Here is a 15,088-nt window from a genome sequence, read left to right as displayed (position 1 = left end):
TTTGATACCCCTGAACTATAGTATTAGCAGTTGAGCAGAAAGAAGTTCATCCTAGCCTTTTGCAGGTTATTTCCTGCGTGTTTGAAAAAAATTCCTGTAAACATAGACTAGTTAAATGAAAACTGGAATTCTATGGGAATTCGGTACAGAAAATCCTCAACTTACGACCACAACTGGGTTCTTAACTTCCATCACTAAGTGATGCGGTTATTAAATGTATTATGCCTGATTTTTGTGACCAGTTTTGCTGCAGGCATTAAGCAAATCTGTCTTCTTCCATTGGCTCTGCTTAGCAGAAGCTCCCTGGGGGTTCTGAGTCTCAAATAGCAATAGCATCTAGACTTATATACCACTTCACAGTGCTTTACAGCCCTCTCTAAGCAGTTTACGGCTGGTAAACAATCTGGGTCCTCATTTTACCAACCTCGTAAGGATGGAAGGCTGACTCAACCTTGACCGGTCAGAATCGAACCTCTGACAATGACAGTGAGCTGGGCCACCAAGGTGCTTGGCAGTCACACGACCCTGGGATATTTCAACCATCTTAAATACATGTTATCTGTCAAGTGCCCAAATTCTGATTGTGTGACCGCAGGCATGCTGTAAGACTTAAGTGTGTGGACCAGTCACAAGTCACTTTTTTCAGCACCATTGTAACTTTGAATGATTGTTGAATAAATGATTGTATGTTGAGGACTTCTGATAAATTCCTCACCAAATTCTGCATGGTATGAATATAAGATCTAGATAATGAAGACAAAAGTAAATAAAAAAAGTACGGAAAGTCATATGTATGTTGGGAAAACATTCCCCAAAACATTAAAAAGGTCAGAAAAATATCAGTCCTATCTACTTCAGTAACACCATGTCTTTTAGCAATGTGCTGCAGCCCTACAGCATAGTAAAAGTAAGCCTCAGAATGTTTCTCACCGTAACCTAGAGTTATGTCAAAGGCAACACAGTCCCCAAGCTGCTATTTCCAGAAATTATCAGGACCCCCTCCCTGCTTTAATTACAGAGGGTCCTTGTTAATGACCACTCATTCAGCAACTGTTTGAACTTACAATGGCACTGAATGAGTGGCACTTACGACCAGTCCTTGTAGTTGCGGTTGTCAGTGTCCCTGCATTCAGACGGTCCCTGCATTCAGAAGATTGCAATGAGGCATTTAGTGAATAACTCACAATTATATTGCAAGGTCCTGTGATTGCCACTTGTAACATTCACTGCTGGATTCCAACAAGCCCAATCAATGTGAAAGCTAACAGGAGGTTGCAAATGGTGAGCCCGTGATGTCACACTTAACAACAGCATGGAATTCACACTTTAATGATGGCAACCAGAAATGCCATTGCTAAGCAGCACAGTCACATGATGTCCCGCTTTATGGCTGTGCCTCTTAGTGATAGAAATTCTGATTCCAATTACCATTGTAATTGAGGACTACCTATACTCAAGAAGTCCCTGGGGTCAAGAAAGACACCTACATTCTGAGAAAAAGTACCACATGATAGAAGCTGACACTGGTGGTTACTTTGGATGAAATTTCCTGGTGAATTTCAGGTAAATTTACATTTTAAGGGTTTCAAAGGACATGAAAATGTCCTTGAAATATTAACATATTCTCACTCTAAGTGCAAAGCATTTGTTAAATTTATTTTTACAACAATTGCTAATTGAAAAATTGTAAGTTGGCCAATAGTTTAACCATAGCTCTTATTAACTGTGAAAGCATATCAATATGTTCATCCACCTCTTAAGACCTTCTCCTTGCTATCTTACCTTTCCATGTTGAAAAACACCCTGAAAGATAGACTTGCCCCATCTGCCACATGGACCAAAAGATGAACCAAAATCTTCCAAGCATGGAGCGCAAACCCAAGATGGACTGGTTTGCAATAAATCTTCACTGAAAGATGGGCAATCTTCTGCGCAATAAAACAGAAACAAAGATAGAAAGAAAGCACAGTGATAGTAGATGCATTTGCCTTTTAATGGATGAAAAAGTTGTATCTATTTATATCTGGACCAAAAAATTTAGGGTTATTAGTATTAGATTACGATTCTGTGCCTGTACATCTGAGGATCTTCTGAACTGGACTTACTTCTGAATCAAGGTCTCTGTTATTAGCTGATTACTTAAGGATGATAAATTGTTACTGATGGAACTGAAACTAATTCAGGGTGTACTTCTCTTCTGCAGTGTTTCAATCACCAGAAATGAGCAAGATGTTTAAAAAGGCATGCATAAATTAGTTCTTTTATCATATGCAAATTTAAATAACAACAGTGCTTAAAAAGCATATGATCATGTTGGAATTATTTAATCAGTTGATATAACTTTAGCTACAGAGATATGCTTTGGGGCGGGATGGCTCAGCGGTTAAAGATGCTGAGCTTGTCAACTGGAGAACTGACAGTCCAGGTTCAAGGCCCAGGCTCTGCACAAAAGGGTGAGCTCCCGTTACTTGCCCCAACTCCTGCCCACCTAGCAGTTGGAAAGCATGCAAATGCAAGTAGATTAATAGGAACCACTTCGGTGGGAAGGTGACAGCGTTCTATGCGCTTTTGGCGTATAGCCATACTGGACAAATGACCATGGAAATTGTCTTCGGACAACATTGGCTCCCTTGGCCAAGAAATGGAGATGAACACCATGCCCTAGAGTTGGACACAACTGACAGGGAAACCTTTACTTTTAATATTCTTCCACCAATCTGTTGTCACAACACATAAGAAAGTCAAGACCTGTGCTTCAGGTGTTGGAGAGCCACTGCCAATCAGATGGCTCAGTGCTCTGACTGGATATAAAACCGCTTCATAATGGTATTCCTATGAAAATAACAAATGTTTCTTCTGTGAAAGGTATTTCTGAATGTACAGTAATCTTAGAAAGCAAGTTAATGATACTGCCTATTTTTCAACAGACTCCATTTGTGCTACAGTGTAATCAGAACTCTTGGTTACATGAGGAACTGAATGTGCTTCCTTGGACATGCTTCTGAAGGGCACCCGCATCAATCCCATCAAGATTTATCACATCAGTATGTCCAAAGAATTCATGCAAATTACAATGTACAACCATTCATCCTTTAAAGAAAACAGTACCTCTGTATCACTTAATTTTTTACATTTAAGTAAGCATTAAAAACATGAATTAATGTTGCACTGATTTTTCAAATTCATAAAAAAAGCGTTCAAAATTTGAATCCATATATCAAGATTTGCTTTCTAAAATTATCTTGGCTCACTGTTCAAAATATCACACAGCAAAAGTAGCTTCAAGATCCCATACAAAAGCTTCAAGATCCCATACAAAAGTAGCTTCAAGATCCCATACAGAAACATGTATGCTATCCATCCATTGAATGAAAATAATAGATTGTATTTCATTAATAATTCTAGGCCACAGAAATCATAAAAGAGCAATAATTGATCTATCATCTTCTTTGATGATAGTTCATAAATGCCAACCTTATTTCTAGTCCAATAAAAAGTGGCATAATATAACACTACCTTTACAAACATACAAAGAAAACACTGAAGATGTTTAGCAATACTATTTAGTCATGTTTAGAATTCAAGATTGTTGGATGAAAGGCATTTTTCCTTATGAGTTACATTACTATTGAGATCATTGTTAACTGAGATTATCATTAATGAAAAAGTATGTTTAAATACATTTTCAGTGAGTCTGTCAGTGAGCTTTGACAGTCATGAAGCAAGTGGTATTAATGTTCTGACCATTAATAGATTGGAGAACAATAACAGAATAGACTAGACTAGACTAGACTAGACTAGACTAGACTAGACTAGACTAGACTAGACTAGACTAGACTAGAATTAGGTTTATTGGCCAAGTGTGATTGGGCCCACAAAGAATTTGTCTCCCATGCATAAGTTCTCAGTGTACATACAAATAACAAAGTAATATAAGCATAATAATAATAATACCAATAAGAGTAGGTAGTAGAGAAAATGAGAAAAGATGAGAAGGATAAGTTCCTTATGAGGAACATTCTTCTGGAGCACATGTGGGCAATCTCCTGTCCCATCCTTATCCAGAGAGCTTCCAAGGATATGATCTATTCAACCAATTTTTTGTTTTTTGCTGTGATCAATTCCATTTTCACAGAGACATCTTTAGTTTGCCATACCTCTGATGAAAGTTTAAATCCACCTATTTTTCTCTCACTTTATTCATTAATTCATGATTCTTTCCTCTTCACTATTAATTAATATCATTTACCTCTAATATATTCCAAATTGCAATCTTCTATATATTATGGTCAATATCTGATGGGCCCACCTATAGTGATCTCCATGACCCATTATAACTAAGAAATTATTCGTTCATTTTTCTCATCTATACATGCATGTACAGAACCTTCAGTGCAGCAAATTACCAAGTAATAAAGTAATAACAAATTTTTGCTGAAAATATTTTGCTAAAATCTGTAGTTATTGCTCATGAATGTTTAATAGATGTCTTTGTTGATTGAAAGTAGTGATCTTTTTGAGCAGAATACAACTTGATACCATAACCTTTTTGCATTTACATTAAAATGAGCAGTTTATCGAATTCTACTCTGTTCCATTTAGTACACCTGAATGTTAGATAAACATGTTTGTAAAGCAAACATACAGCTTTCTTGACAGCTTATGGTAAGCAAACTCATATTATATATAACTATTTCACAATTTAAAGCCATGTGTTTAGACTAAGAAACTATCCTTTCAGCCGTGGATGGCTGTTGCCTTCATTTAATTGGCCAAAAGTTATAGTAGGTACAATGATGAGGAAAAATGGCGGGGGTTACAGCATGCCAATTAATGAGTCCTGAATTCTTCTATATTTTTCGTGGATTAGGGAGGAAAGTTTTAGATCCCTGTTGAAGTTCTAAATCCCATCAAAAATAGCTTTCCACAGTAATTTTCATCTATTTATTACCTCACAACAATGGAATTCTTGTCATCAATTTTCAACAGTTATGATCAGAAAAGATTGCATAGGTTGCAAACAACAGGCTTGGAGACTTTTATTATTTACTTTTTTATTAGCAAATTTATGGTCAGATGTGAAAGTCTAGGTCCACTTGTAAAGATTTAATTAAACAGATCTATTGCTATGCACAGGAATCTTCTCAACAAGTAATCAACACCTAAGAGTTAGATAAAGGCCAATGGCACTCAAGAAGGGTTGGATGTAGTTCACATGGGTAAGTTGATCCCCCTTTTCACTCCACTCCCAAGTTCTGTCATTCCTTCTCCTACATTTATACAATTACCCAAATTAGTCAAATAATTCTGGGCAGCTAACAAGTGATAAAAAATACAGTAAAATCAGTAAAATTAAAAAAAGGAAGGGTTATCTGAATATCAGGCAAGAACTGTTCTACAAGGCGGGTGCTATTTAGAGAAGGCAGCTCTGAGACCTCATATGCACTCACTTTAACTGAGCAGCTCCCTTCCTGATACTTTAGCTGGAAGCTAAAATCCCAAATAGAAATAATGCATTGAATGCAAGTACAGGCAGTCCTGTACAATTGGGACTGGAATTTTCATTGCTAAATCGTGTGGTTGTAAAGTCTGGCATCACATGACTGCATTCCTTACCAACAGCAACCCCAGTACTCCCTGTTGCCATTATTAAGCAAATTTCACCAGTCACAGTTAGGTAAGGATCCATCTAATTAGGTAAGGATCCATCTAATCCAAGCCATTCCAGGCTTGATCTCTCCCAACCCTGAGCCTCAGTTTTTCCAAGGTAAAAGACTACCTCTCTTTCAATTCCCCACAACTGCCTATTCTCTCATATCTGGCCTCTTAGATATCCAGCACCCTACCTTATGGGGCAGCAATCAGCTACAGAACTATCCATCCAGGAAGCTCCAACAGTGGGGCCAAAAGCTACCATGCCCAGGAAACATCAATAGTATAGCATGAAGCCAGTCACCTCTGGAAGCCTCTGACAGCCAAGCCTGGCAAAGCTGCCATAGACTGGGAAGCACCAACTGAGTTGTGTAAAGCTATAGCATCTCAGAAAATGCCCCACCTCAGTCCCAGCAGTAATTGACCTCACCACCCTAAATCTGAGTCCCCTGCATCCTATGCCACCCTAACTGACCTTCACCATCTTCTTGCCCCCACTGCTGACTCGGCGTGCCCAGGCACATGAGGACATCTTCCACAGGTCTAGTAAGAAAATTGCCACATGTGACATAGGGAGAAAGCCTTGTACCTGCAGCTCTCCAAATAGTGTGCTCTGTTCTCATGGTTCTTTGGAAGATGGGGCACACATTTAAACAATGGCACAACCAGCCTCAAGAAGAAGGCCTGATGCAGCCAGAAAGAAAATGGTGAAGGTCAGCTGGGCACGGCAGGGCCTGCAAAGTGCAGAGGTGGGAACAACTGGGGCTTTGTACTATGGTAGTTGTCTGTGGTGTGGAGCTTGAGGTGACATTTCTCAATGGCAGCAGTGGTGTTGGGGTTGAAGTAGAGGCCTGAGTGACAGCTGGCTGAGGCTGCTAAAGACCCCAGACCTCTTCTCCATCCCTAACCCTGCCACTGTCACCAAGGAATGTCACTGTGTAGGCAGGGTGGTAAAAAGGGCATAAATTGGGGGGGGGGGAGAGAAGTGAGTCTGAGGAGTTGAAGCATCTGTGGTTATAAGTGCAGACTGATTGCCAAGCCCAAATTTTGACTATGTGACCACAGACTACAATGGCCATAATTTCAGGAACTAGTTGTAAGTCACTTTTATCAGCATTGTCATAACTTCAAATAGTCACTGAACACTGATCATAAGTCAAGGACTACCAATAAATACGCAGAATAAAGATATTAATTAGCATGAAGTAAATTGTACATCAAAATTAGTCAAACATTACTGCAAGGTGCTTCCATGCCAACTGAATAGTTGTTACTGCTGCTATGATTATATTCTGTAATACTATTTCAGCAATAAATTTCCAGCAGCAATTTTCAAATAGTGTGACAGAACACTTTAATGTATTTATTAGAGAGCTGGAAAAACCTCTTGGAATTGGGACTGTATACTAACACAGGCATCAGGCATTCTCCAAAATATCCCACCCTACAACCAACACAAGTGAGTGGTAAAATCCTACACTAGGGGTCCCCAACCCCCGGTCTATGGACCGGTACCGGGCCACAGCATGCCAACAACCGGTCCGCACAAACAAGCAAAGCCCCATCCGTGGGATGCAGGCAGCACACAAAACCATGCACTCTCCAGTTCATGGAAAAACCTCTTTCCACAGAACTGGTCCCTGGTACCCAAAAGGTTGGGGACCTCTGTCCTACATACTTTACATTGTTCAGAAATCTGAAGCTAGAACCTGAGGAAATAGAAAGGTTAAGACACCTTAAAGCAGTGTTTCTCAACCTTGACAATTTTAAGGCATGTGGACTTTAACTCCCAGAATTCCACAGACAGCAATGCTGGCTGTGGAATTCTGGGAGTTGAAGTTCACATGCCTTAAAATTGTCAAGGTTGAGAAACACTGCCTTAAAGGAATCTCTACTAGGCTATTTACAATTACAAAAAAATGTTGAAAAAAATTAGAAACTTATATCCTACTTTTCCTTCAGAAACGGAAGGTAATAGCATAGTCTTCCACTCCAGGCACACTTTTTTTTTATCACTGTAACAATTTTATGGGGCAGTTTAACGTAACGGTGTGGAGTTGGTCCAAGTCACCTAAGAAGATTTATATTCAACTGAGGAACTGAATATTGGTCTCTTTGTTCTCTCTCTACTACATCAAGAACTCTTTTTCATACAAAGTAGCTTCCAACTGATTGTGCTCATAAAAGCAAAGGAAAATCTCGGCCCGCTAAAATAAAACATCTTCTACTGATAGTGGTTGATCCTATCTATCTATCTATCTATCTATCTATCTATCTATCTATCTATCTATCTATCTATCTATCTATCTATCATTAACTACATTTAAAGTTATCAGGATTTATTAATACTATCATACACGTAATAACTCCACCTACTTTGTAATTATTTTATCTGGGCAAATACAACTCTCTCAAATAAATACATAAATAAATAAAAACATAATATTGCTACTCAGGACCAAGTTAAAGGCAATTTTCTAAATATAAACAGTGCAACATTTCAATCTGTTAGATGCATTTCAATATTATTTTACAAATGTTGCTTATGGCTTTGTAGCACTGAAGATGCAGCTTTGCAAAGATATTGGCTCTAGACAGTAATTACACCCACAGCCTAACGTTGCAGTTAATGGACACACACATTTCAATAATTACAATGCCTGAACAACATAATATGGCTTCATTAGCTGCTACAAAATAAAGCTGAGCTAGTAGTGAACTTAGCTAAGCATTTTAAAGATAGATATAGTACATTTTATTAAAAAGTCTAGCCAAAAGAAGACACTAAAATCAGGATTTTCTTTACAATTGTATAATAAACAAAATTAAGTGTTCATGTGGGTAGCATCCAATATTGTTTTCAATTAGTATGGGATTGAAGTTTTCATATAAAGTGCATAAAAAGTTATTATAACCCAATTACTACAGGTCAAACAAACTAACCCTGTTGATTATTTTCACATTTATAGGCCTTGTCTGCACAAAAACTAAAGATATCTGATTTGTTTTTTGGCCTGCTGTGATTTATTCATTTGTTTAAGAAAGAAATAATTTATGTATAAGCAAGAGACCACTATTTCAACAGAGGTATATTGGTAGTTTACATGTTCTAGCTTGTGTATGTGGTTAAGTATCTTGAGTTACTTCTAGTTCATTTATGAATTCTATTTCTTGAAAAAAAAAAAAAGTCAAGTTTCAATTATACAAGCATTTTCCACATACACACACAATTTTCAGCTGATTCGAGCTATCACTGCCAAATGCACCCATATTTCAACAGTAAGATCATATTCCACAAATGTTTTGTAGTACGCTCAAATTACAGGTTTAATAATATATGCTTTGTACTTTCATCCATGCATCAACTAAGTAATTTACACATTCAAGCATTTAAATAATTTATTTCAGCTAAACTAGATATAGAATGTACTTTTAAAAATGCTATTCAGGCAATACATAAATCAAAATTGGAGGGGGGGAAATAAGTTTTTAAGAAATAGAGCTACAGGTAGTCGTTGACTTATGAAAAGTGGGTTAGCAACAGTTAGAAGTTACAATGGGCCTTCCAAAAGCTACTTATGACTGCATTTCTAAGTTATGATCCCCTGCAGTCATGTGATCCCATTTTGGGTGCTTGGAAAACAGCATTTGCAGCATCTCACGATCATATGATAGCAATTTTCAACATTTTTGTCAGTTTCTGGTGTTTACTTCTGGTTTCTGGCAAAAAAAAAAAAAAGACCTTTTGGTAAAATGGATTCACTTAACAACCGTGGTGTTCACTTAGCCACCACTACCACAAAGATTTTCATAAAATCTGGCCCAGTCACATGGTGACCCACTTAACAACCACAATAATTTACAATTGTAATCCCAGGCACAATTATGGTTGTAAGTAGAGAACTAACTATACCAACACTTTCATAGCTGCTTCCAGGTAGACTGAGATGGTGGCCTGATTCTGCAGGTATGAGAGGATGGTACTGCAGCAAAGTAGTGGCAGAAATGTGAGGAAACTAGAAGCAAAAGGGATCTTTTTAGCCATTTAATTGCAACCTACCTTGTCAAAACAAAAACTCATTTCTCAGGTGCAGTCTTAACAATTTATGTATTACCTATCCCTACTTACTGTAATTGCTCTTTGGAGTTCCCGTTGTTAGTGTTACTTGATAATGTTTTGCTAATAGCACTTTTAGAATGTTTGTACAGTCTGTTGTTCTTACTTAAAAACCATGCAGTTCATAGATTATACCCTTTAAGCAACAGATTATTCCTCTTTGAATCTAAAAAGGTTTCAGCTACTTGCTGAAAACACATACAGCAAATGTCAACATTCTCCTGAAAGAAAGGCTAAAAACATATTAATATCTACAGAAGATATGACCAATGCCTGTTTAATACAGCCATTAATAGATAGATATTAAAGACAGTGAATAAATTCTTAATACATTACCCAAACAGGTCATATCTTGTACAATTTCCATTGCCTTCAAGCGAAGAAGATATAGATTAATTAGCAAACATCATATACTGTATAATTCAGCTAAAATTGCTCATAGGTGCACAAATTCTCAGTATCTGAAAATTGATGGGACAATGTTTGCAAACTTTTCTTGATTTTCAATCCCTTAACAATTAGAGAGAAGCAGGATCTTCTTAGCTATTTTATTCTGATCCTTATATAGTACGTTTATTTCAATTCTGTGAAGCACAATTCAATCATGTCACCTTCTTGGACTGCTTTGTAGCTACTTTCTACAAAATACTTCTCAATTTCTGAAATTAATATATCTTTTATGTATTTAGTCCTCTTTGAAGCTATCATACAGCTTTAATTAGAGTCAAGAAATATATGTACATCAAGGAAATATTTAACCTTACAACCTGCAACTCCTTTTATTTCTGAACAAACTCATTGACATACATTTTCTGACTACTACTATCAAAAGAAATTTCCCATTGCACTGACTTACTCCTTTTGACTGAATTATATGAAAGTATACAATCTGATTGGATTTTACAACCCACAAAATTTGGAATAGGACACCTTTTTCATTTAACAGCCAGAATTCTACACGTCAAACCATTCTAACAAAAAGGCCAAGTAGATTATCTGTTCACACCCTTAAACCAGTACTCCACTTAAGAAATGAGATGAATCTATGCCAGTCAGAGATTTATATATATACATAATATGTTATATTTACTAACATGCATGTCTATGTAACCCACTGATGAGTGGAACTTCGAATTATGATTTGAAGTGTAAAGCATAATTTCTGATTTCATAGCAAATAGTGGATTGTCACAGTGCAGAAGGTTCACTTGAGCACACAGAGACAACATACTTATTTCTTATGTATAAACTCTGTAAAACTGTAAGAATGAAACTGTATGCACAATATATCTTTTTACTGTATTCATTCCTTTCATTCCTTGTCCACAAATGATCAAATATGCATTTTGATCTACAATGTAGTATTTATTTGTTCACTTTTTTATTATGTCATAGAATGTTTATGTATCTTAAGAAAGAAATAGAAAATTTCTACTTAAAACAAGTTCAACTATCTTTAAAGCATTCTTAAGTATTCTGGGATGCAATTACACTAACTTTTTTTTATATAAAATTCTTCTTTAAACTCTAAATGTTAAAGTTAAATGAGAGGCATTTAATGCAATCTGAAAAATATTCAGTTCAATTAAAAATAATTGATGCACGATGAAATAATTCTTCCCAAAGCTGCTATAAAATCTTAAAAAAAAATAAAGCTACTTAATAATTTTCATCTCCTAAAGGCGAGAGAAACATTATTGCATATTAAAAATTGGAATTCAGTTTTCCCAGGAGGTACAAGAAAGTTATTAAAACAACCTATTTATTGTTGATATAACTATCCATTTGTGCTATACAAAAAGTAACAATTTCAGTACATTAAGAGAAAAACTAATTAACATATAATTAGTATTTTCTGTATTTTGATAATTAAGGGTTGGTTGACTATTTCTTTTCACAATTCCATTTTTGTATCCTGACAATACCTTTAATGAGCAACTAACACTATTTAAGCCCTGATGGCTGAGGAATTTAGTGACCACCACTACATTGCTTCCATTTATCACTGCCTCTTTACCTATAAATTAAAGCTGCCCTCTAGCTATGTTGATCAATTTCTTCACCCATATCAGTTGAATATGTATGGCATTAACCTCATTTACTAGTTGAGAAAAGATGAATTAAAATAAGATCCAATTCCTGGTCACACAATGCAATTTCAAAACTGTCTGCTAATTTCCACCACCTGTCAGAATAATCCTTTACTTTCTGGTAATAAAAATGATGCATAGTTTTCCTGTAACCCAGAAGAGAAAAAACCTCTATGTTTCATATATTCATAATTAACTATTAAAGCCATGAAGCTATAATCTTGAAGGGAACTGAATACAGTCGGTTCCTGTGTTCCTGAAATGTTTGAACTACATTCAGATACTTCAAATGCACTGTAAAAGTATAGGTTTGAAATGGGGGAGGGATGTTTTTTATATATGGACTATCCATTAAAAACCAGGTTAATTTAAATCTGAGATGCTATAAGGAATGAACAAAATTGCACCCCTGCTAATTCCCATTCAAAATAAAGTGATTTGGCGGGATATATTGTTTCCCATAGGAAATTCTATTTATTTAGATAAATAGAAGGCCAACAGATTGGGGCCATCTAAATTTGGAGGGGGGAGGGGAGAGTTGTTCCAGAAGGCAGGCACTATAACAAAAAAGGCATGCTTTTTGAGTTCCATCAGAAGACACAGTTTTAACAGAAGAGGCTGGAATGTGCCTACCCTGTCAGATCTCAATTGGAGATAGGCAGTCTTCCAAGTAACTCAATTCTATGCCATGAAGAGTTTTAAGGTGACAGCCAGCATCTTGAACTGCGCTCATAAGCCTACTCGAGGCCAATGCAGTTCATGGTGTAGTGGAGTTACTATGGGCATACTGTGATGCAACCGTTAAGTACCCATACTGCTGCTTTCTGAACCAACTGCAGCTTACAAATGGTCTCAAAGTCAGCCCCATACATGGTGCATTCCAAGGTAACCGAGGCGTGACTGTCAGTAGGACCTCCAAGTCCAGGAAAAGGCAGATTCAGTGCACAAGACAGAGCTGCCCAGAGAAGTTGATAACTGGGCAGCATACAAGTTATCAGCAACAGTACCAGCAGCATTAAGGCGTTTCTTGCTGCAGCTGCCACCTCTTTTCAAGTACATTGAGTCCAAGATGACTTCCAGACTGCACCTGTACTACGGAATGCTATATTGACAATATATAGTATACTATAAAAATATAGGTACAGATATGGATACAAGTTCAGGAGTGGAACTTCTATCAGCTATCTCCTCTCCACGGATGATGTCAAACTGTGCGCTAAGAGTGAACGAGGCATCGATTCATGGATCCACCTGACATGGATCTGCAGCGATGTCATTCAGATTGGAACAGTATGGACAGATAGTAGTCAAGACAGTTAAGACTGAGGACAGACATACAGACCAACTACAACTACCTTGGTATCATAGTGACATAGAAGTATGAGAAAGAGGCAAGGAAGACAGCAACGTCCAAGTACCACCAAAGAATAAGACAGTTCTTGAGCTAGCTCAATGGGAAGAACAAGACTCATGCTATCAACATGTACATCTTGCCAGCCATCAGATACTCTGCTGGTATAGTGAGTGGTCCAAGAAGGACATGGAGGCTGCTGGTGTGAACACCTGAAAGCTCCTGACAATGTATGGAGGTTTCTACCCAGCACCCAGAGACTGTACAACAGTCAGAAAGAAGGTAGGGTCTAGAGAATGTCAATAGAAATAGAAATAGCACTTAAGTTTAAGTTTAAGTTTATTGCATTTATATCCCGCCCTTCTCCTGGTGGACTCAGGGCGGCTTACAGCCAATTAAAACAGAACAATTGATACAATATAAAAAATTAAAACAGATTAAAAAATATATTTAAATTGGCCTTTCCTTATTTTTAAAAGTTGATTAAAAATCCAATAGTAAAAATATCCCTAGGCCAGTCCTGCCTGCTGAAACAGCCATGTCTTGAGGGCGCGGCGGAAGGAGGGGAGATCCGGAATCACCCGGATCTCTGGGGGCAGCTCGTTCCAGAGGGTGGGGGCNCCGGCACTGTCTGGCTGACGGCACCCTGAGGAGACCCTCTCTGTGGGAGCGTATCGGTCGGTGAGAGATGATCTGTGGCAGAAGGCGGTCTCGGAGATAGCCAGGTCCGATGCCATGGTGCGCTTTAAAGATGATAATCAACACCTTGAAGCGCACTCGGAAGGCCACAGGCAGCCAGTGCAGCTCGCGCAGCAGCGGCATTACATGGGAGCGACGAGTCGCTCCCATCACCGCCCGCACGGCTGCATTCTGGACTAACTGGAGCCTCCGAGTGCTCCTCAAGGGGAGCCCCATGTAGAGAGCGTTACAGTAGTCCAGGCGGGAGGTGACAAGAGCATGGGTAACTGTGCGCAAGGCATCCTGGTCCAGAAAAGGCCGCAACTGGTGTACCAGGTGTACCCGGTAAAACGCCCCCCTGGCCACAGCCGTCAACTGGTCTTCCAGTGTCAGCTGTGGATCCAGGAGGACACCCAGATTGCGTACCTTCTCTGAGGGAGCCAAAGTTTCGCCCCCTATAGTCAGCGATGGAGTCAGCTGGCCATACCTGGGAGCCAGCAACCACAGCCACTCAGTCTTGGAAGGGTTGAGCCTGAGTCTGTTTCTCCCCATCCAGACCCATATGGCCTCCAGGCATCGGGTCATCACGTCAAGGGCATCATTGGGGTGGCCTGGGGTGGAGATGTACAGCTGAGTATCATCAGCGTACTGATGGAAGTCCACCCCAAAGCCACGGATGATCTCCCCCAGCGGCTTCACATAAATATTGAACAATAAGGGGGAGAGGACCGACCCTTGTGGCACCCCACAAGTTAGGGGCCTTAGGGACGACCTCTGCCCCCCTGCCAATACAGACTGCGTGCGGTCGGTGAGGAAGGAGGAGAACCACCGCAAAACGGTGCCTCCCACTCCCAGTCCCACCAGACGCCGCAGCATGATACCGTGGTCCACAGTATCAAAAGCCGCTGAGAGGTCCAAAAGAACTAGGACAGAGGAATAACCCCTTTCCCGGGCCCTCCAGAGATCATTCACCAATGTGACCAATGCCGTTTCCGTGCTGTATCCCGGCCTGAAGCCCGACTGGAGCGGGTCTAGATAGACAGTTTCCTCCAGGTGTCGGGGGAACTGCTGCGCAACCACACTCTCAACAACCTTCGCCACAAAGCGGAGGTTGGAGACCGGACGATAGTTAGCTAATACATCTGGGTCCAGGGAAGGCTTCTTAAGGAGGGGCCTCACCACCGCCTCCTTCAAGGCCGC

Source organism: Protobothrops mucrosquamatus, unplaced genomic scaffold, assembly GCF_001527695.2.
Source record: "Protobothrops mucrosquamatus isolate PMUCROS unplaced genomic scaffold, P.Mucros_1.0 scaffold391, whole genome shotgun sequence".
NCBI classification, from domain to species: Eukaryota; Metazoa; Chordata; class Lepidosauria; order Squamata; family Viperidae; genus Protobothrops; species Protobothrops mucrosquamatus.
The sequence above is the reverse complement of the archived record's forward strand: the minus strand, read 5'-3'. Positions refer to the sequence as shown.